This window comes from Pinus tabuliformis, chromosome 5_2 (genome assembly GCF_031772625.1).
Source record: "Pinus tabuliformis cultivar Carrire ecotype Pingquan chromosome 5_2, CPIR1, whole genome shotgun sequence".
Taxonomy (NCBI): domain Eukaryota; kingdom Viridiplantae; phylum Streptophyta; class Pinopsida; order Pinales; family Pinaceae; genus Pinus; species Pinus tabuliformis.
The window spans coordinates 875,987,303-875,994,149 of NC_142306.1; positions in this window are offsets into that span (position 1 = coordinate 875,987,303).

Genomic DNA, 6,847 nt, shown 5'->3' on the forward strand with positions numbered 1-6,847 from the left:
GTAGTACTTCTAGGAGGACTGTAAAAGATAGATTCACGCTCCCTTAGATCAAGGGTAATTTGATCTTCAGGATCAGAGACGCCTATTTCTTCCTCTGGAACAAGTTCTTCAATAGCAATCAAACCAACAGGAAGATTTTCGGTGATAATTCTTTCTATTCTCGGTGAATCAGGAACACTAGGAGTCGGAGTAACAGGTTCGGATATTTCTGGTTCTTCGCCTGTATCACTAGCAGACGAAAAACTACCAACAAGCTCAGAAATTGTAACAGTTTCAGGATTATAACCTGTCTCTAAACTTTGGTAATCTGGATGGACTACCAAGGAAGATTCTCCTTCTTCAGGTGAACCTACTCTACTGCCACTAGGAGGAGTTACAAGGACCTTTAAACCTTCTAAATGACTGGACTCGTCTTGAGGAGGTTCACCCCTAAGTTTACGGGATCTTCTCAACAATTCGGCCACAGAAACAACTTCAGGAGACTGGCCCCGAATTCTACGGGACTGTCTCGGTAATTCCGCCACAGCTAAAAACTTTTAACTACTACACACGAAAACAAAATAAAATTTCAAATCAAATCACCTAAAGTCTCTAAAGAACCAAACAAATTTGAATCACACGCCTAAAGAATCTAGGGCGTCAAACCAAACACAAACAGTATTCTTCCGGACCAAAAGCGCTAGTTGGTGATTAGGCCCAACCTCGCTGGATTCAGTACAGAAATGGCGGGTGGAACAGTTACGCCGACAACCTGCTTAATGAATAGACTGGACCAAGTTCCTCCACTTTAACCGTCTCGAGTGAAGTGAACCCCCCAGAAAATCCAAGTGAGTATAGCCGACGTCTGCTCCAGGTACAGTGGGACCTCCCCTCCACCGTCACCTTGGGTAGAATCCTAGAGATTATGGTCACTAAGGTTACCAACGGCCACAAGTACACCTGGGGGAACAGTCTAAACTCCGACAGCACGCAAGGGCAGAGTAGCAAGCTCAATCCCCTTACCGGCTCCTTGACAGTAATCCAAGGTTTACCGATAAGTGACCCCTGGCTCCTCGACAATGGTTAATCCGAGGTTTACCGTTTGTAATACGTACTGTCTGGCGTCGTTCCCAACGAGGGGGGAATGATCCCCTCACTGGTTCGGACACGAGCTCGTGCTTCTCCTTTAAGAGGAGCTTTCCCAGAGTGTAAATGTAACAATTGGATTTGATTCTATCACAAGATCGACTACTTGTTTGGTTTTACTGTCTTGGAGAGTTAATTACTCACCTACTCCAAGACACTAGCCTGATCTAAATTGATGCTTCAGAGCCCTAGAAAATAAAAGTTACTAGTTCAATTTTACTTTAAGCGTTACTTTTACGGTTGTTCTTTAAAGTCACAAGGTAATGGAAGTGAAACCAATGGTGTGTAGACTCGACTCCAACCACTACAAAGATGCACCTAAGATGATCTATGCTACTTTTGCTTTTTCAATGAAATTCTTAACTAAGAGAGTTGAGAGAATGCAATTTTTAGAGAAAACAACTTCCTTAGAAAAGACAATCAAAGAAACAATTCTCTTTTTCTTTTCAAGCACACAAACATAACCACTCTTTACTTGCACGAAAAACTCTTTTTCTTTCAAAACTTTCAAAGCTACTTGAAATAAAACTTTTCAAAGGAGATGTTTTTGTATTTTCTCTTTGTAATAAAGCATGTAAACCTACCTTTAACAAAAAACAATCTCAAAAGCTACAAAACTATGAAAACTTGACTCACAAGCAAATCAAAAGAGAGATTACTCTAAGCAAACCTAACAAGGCAAAAGCTCACAAAGACGATTCTAGGTTGTTTTACTTGATCAAAATCAAATCAAGGACCAGCTAATGCAGAATCAAAAGACTAGTCAAAACAAAACTCAAATCTTTTTGTTCTTTTCGTAAAATGGAATTCAAGACTTAAACAACAAGCACTTCGAAATTGGCCCAAAAGACAACTTGATGGTAAGTTGCTCCTACAGGTAGACTTTATAACAGGTCTGACTTCTTAGAATGTTGAAAAAACCAGAGAGATCTAAGGCTTGACAACTCCTACCGCTAAAGTCACTACAAGACCTACTCAAAAATCAAACCCTAGGGCTTACACTTCGACGAAATCCACTAAAACACTCAATGCTATTGAAACCAGTTCAGGTGAAGATTCTAGACAAGGGACTGATGAATCTGGGCAGAAAAAACTAAGAAAAAACAAAATCTAAGAGCAAAAAAGGCAAAAAGTGGAATTTTCTTAAATTTTGGCAGGGGACGCAGGCAACCCGTTAGCACAGGTGCGGGCCCGCTCTGTGCACATAGCAAAAGTGTGTCCAGGGACGCACTGTGCAGCACTTAGAGGGTGCGTCCTACTGAAAAACTCAAGAAAACTCAAAATAAAACTAATCCTAAGCTAACCCACCCAGAGACAAGGTCACAGAGCCAAAACCAGAAAAATAAACCAATTTTCTCAAAGCAAAGTTCAAACAAAAGAAAAGACTCTTCTCATCAATGGAATCTATCCCCAGCGGTGTCGCCAATTTGTCACACGGAATCAGTCAAGGGTGCAGACACAACTGACCTTCCTAGAAGTCTAAGACATTCTAATGACAAACAAAACAAACTGGAGCTATCCTTCTCTAAACATACATTATGATATGAGAAATCAAGTGTTTCGTTCTTACCTCTGTCCAAACGCTGTTGTAGAAGTCCAAGCTTTGTTGATCTGGATGAGCTCCTCCTTTTCTCCAAAACCTGTAATCACCAACAGTCAAACAATTAAATAGCACCTGATTATAACATAAAACAAAGCATATTCAACACATAGACCAAGGAGTACATGAAATAACCCATAAACAACAAGTTATTGAGAAGAATGGACCAATTTGCATTAAAGGTAATCAAAAGGAACCATTACAACCTGAGCCTTGGTGTTGTGCAAGCTCCTTCCAGGGTCCACAAGAGTCTTCCTCTACTTTGACAAAGCTCACCCACTTCCAAATAGAACAAGTAAAGATGACAATCTCTCCTCACAAGCTTCTAAATGGGAGTCCTAATTCCTGCAGCATTTACCCTTAGAAATCTATAGCTTTCAACCTCCTTCCTTCTGGCCCAATGCCTCTTTTTATAGTGCTCAAGAGGAAGTTAATCAGGTCCACCATCAATGGGATAGTCCCCTCTTTGGATGGGATCACTCCCTTATTGATGGGATAAGTTCCTCTTTGATAGGAGTGCATGAACCATCTGGAGGCGCTCAATACACATCAAACAACCTTCTAGAATGCTCTAGAAATTACCACAAGTAAGTTTTTGAAGATAAAACTTTCGCATTTTAACCTTTTCAGAGGGACGCACCTGCCCCTTTAGATACAGAGCGTCCTTGGACGCAGACCTTATGAACAAAAGGTGTGTACCCGCAGGCAAGGCTTGAGAGAACCTGCGTACCCAGAGATAAACATATTTATAAAGACTTTCTCTCTTTCTTGGAGTTTGACACGAATATCAGAGGCATAAGACTTGCTCAAGAGGGTAGTATGACTGTTGATAGAGCCATACCAACTGTAAATAGCCATGGTGACATTTTTTAGTGTAACATAGTTGAGTGCGCAGAGGCCTAGAGTAGTGTCCGTAGCTGAGTGTGTAGAGGCCTAGAGTAGTGTCTGCAACTGAGTGCGCAGGGAAGTTTTGAGTCTGTAACCTTATACTGAAGATCAATAAAGAAGATCATTGGAGAAATTCATATGTTTTATATGTTTCCTTCTCTTGTTTATATTTGTGATATATGTTATGATGAGATAATGTCTTTATGAAATAATGATGTATTGATGTGCGACTCTACTAGATAAATCTTATTATTTGAACACAATGCGTGTTAAGTATTTACGCGAAGGTTATAATACTTTTTGTTAATTTTATTAAGCACTTAAGCAAATTTTAATGGATTTTGATCTTAGGCTAGTCTATGATGCGCGTAATTAGATAACCTAATTGTTAAAGTTTCGCAGAAGCCGATCATAGACCTTCGCGGAGGTCTAGAGGCCATTGGAGGGAAATTACAGCACCAAGCCCTAAGGGCTTAGAGATATGCACAAAGGTAGATCTAAGACATAAAAGGACATCACACTACTACTTCGGTTGAGACTTCAGTCCGCGCTACGCAGATTGATGCCGAAAGGGCCGGTAGTGTAGGGTTTTGTTTGGCACAACTAACTCTAAACTTGGGTCAGGACCCTCTAAGCCAACAAATGGTTCTGTTGCCGGGACCGAGATCTGCATAAATAGATGTGTGATGTCGCATCCCTGGAATCCGACCAAAAAGGAAATTGAGAAGTGGTTGGATAGAAAGATCCACGAATTCGCAGTGCAAGAAAACAGGAATCCGCATCTCTCAAAATAACAATGGTTGAACAGATATTTGTACACAGAAATACACGAAATTTTCTTTTGCACCTTCCTAATCAAGTTATACGAGTGGATAGCTAAATTGGCAGATGGCCAAGGAAGGTGGAGACTAGATGATCCAATAGTGTGGACTCCAGAATTAGTGTGGAGGCTGGAAGCTTCTGAAGATAAGATCACGCGTGTTGTTGACCACTGGCTTGATCAAGTCATAGGAGGATTTTTGACACAATTAACTGTTGATACCTCAATCAACCACAGTGTCGCAGACACTTCTTCAAAGGGCCGCGAGGTAAGTATCTAAGATCTTTGAATACCTGGATTAAGATTCTATTGTGTGAAAAATGGGTTATCCCATTGCCTTGATGTTCGGAGCTACACAAAGTGGAAAGCTTTTCAGAGATCGAGGGGAAAACAGGGCCTGAATATAGCCTGTTGATTGGGCCTCCTTCGAGTGATGACGAAGGAAAGGTACAGGCTTCACCATGAAGTGTTGTACAACTGATAAGGCAGGGTTTTCTATGAATTCATCATTCATCCACTCCACCTCCACAGCACGCAACTTCGCCCACATCGCCACCACCACCGCCGCCATTCAACATGTCGAATATGATGAATTTTCCAGTTTTCAAGGGTATAGGGAGTGAGGATAAAAATCAATTTTGGTTTTTTGTGGATACTGTGTAGACATCGCAACAAATTATGGATGAAAATATGAAGGCGCAGTTGGTTACCACTTTGCAGGATCGCGCACTGACATGGTACGTCAAGTCTTGCACTGATAATCCTTTGGCGTCGTTAGCAGACACTAAAGTCGCTTTAAATAAAGAATTCAGTAAGCCTAAGTCTGACTTGCAATCAGTAGTTGGATTCAACGAAAGCATGATGAGGGCTAGTGAAACGCCCTGGGAGTTAGATCAAAGATTGAAGTGTGTGATCCGCGAAGCTAATATGCAGCTCACAGATATTCAGCACCACGAGTGGTTTATAGCCTCACTCCTACCCCACCTAAGGATTGCTTTATCATAGTAGAATATAGGGACTCAAGCAAAAGACCTGGAAATTTCAACGATATTGCATGAAATGCCTATTTAGGATGCGTCTTTGGGAGTTCAACAAATTCACTCGCAGTTGCAGAACCTCTGCTTGGAATTGCAAAGCTTGAAAAAAGAAAAGGAGGCTAGGTCGGATGTGTGCGAGGAAGTCTAGTGCCTCAAGTGTAAGAACCAAGGGCATGGCAAAGATCATTTCCCTTTCTTTGTGAATTATATCATGGGGGGGACCAATTCCCCTAAGGCAGGAAGCTCCAATAGGACCAAGTACGGGACCCACACTATGGTGCTTTATTTGCTAGGTGGCCGGAAAACATGTAACAAAAAATTGTCATTTGCTGCAAAAGTTTGTGCAAACACCACTACAATTATTTTGTGATTTCTAAAAATTAATGGGCCACGATGAGCACCACTGCCATAGTTATGAATTGGTGATGGAAAGGACGCATGTGTATCAAATGCAAACAGAAACTTGGCCTCTGGATCAGGGCGTTGGGGGAGCGCGTGGAGGATATCAGGGGTGCAGACGCGGTCAACGAGGAGGAGGACCTGGTAGAGTTTGTGATAGGTTATTTTCTATAATTGTAGGACGCCATGGCAATATGCACGGGAGTGTCAGAATCAGACGCACCTGTCATGTCAATACTACACTCGATTTGACCATATGATAGAAGAATTCCCTGTGATGATAGCCAAGATGCAAGAGAAGAAGGTGCAGCCTCAGCATCCTATGAAAAACTTACAAATGATGAGGACTGAGCCTCGCAAGGAGGATCCCAATGTGAATATCATACTGAGAAGCGGGATTGTGACTGGTGACGATAAAGGAAAACAACTTGAAGAGCATGGGTGGGTCTGCAAGGCCCTAGAAAAGGAAGTTGGCTTCGATCTAAAATGCGCAAAGGAAACTTTTATGGAGGCGAAGAAAATATTCGCTGAGGCATCTACCTCAGGAAGTCAAGACAAACTGCTAGAACCCAGCGCGCCCACAGAGATTGATCCCTCTATACTCACCACATTCCGGGAAACCTACATGAAACTTATGCGCTATAGTAAGGCTATGAAGGGCTTACAGGAGTTGATAAACAAGTGTGCTAGTAAAGACAATTATATTGATGGACATCGCATAGTAAGAAAAATTGGCAAACATAAGGCAAGGACAGGACGCGAGATGAGGCTCACCATACAGATAGGAGAATATGAGATGGACCAGGTTATTTGGTATCTGGGGCCTAACGTGAACGTTATACCCAAACAGACATGGGAGAGAATGGGGAGACCTATACTGCAGTGGTCTCCGATTCAATTAAGGATGGTGAACCAACAGAAGATTATCCCTATGGGACAACTACATGGAGTCACTATAGATATAGAAGGTGCAATCAC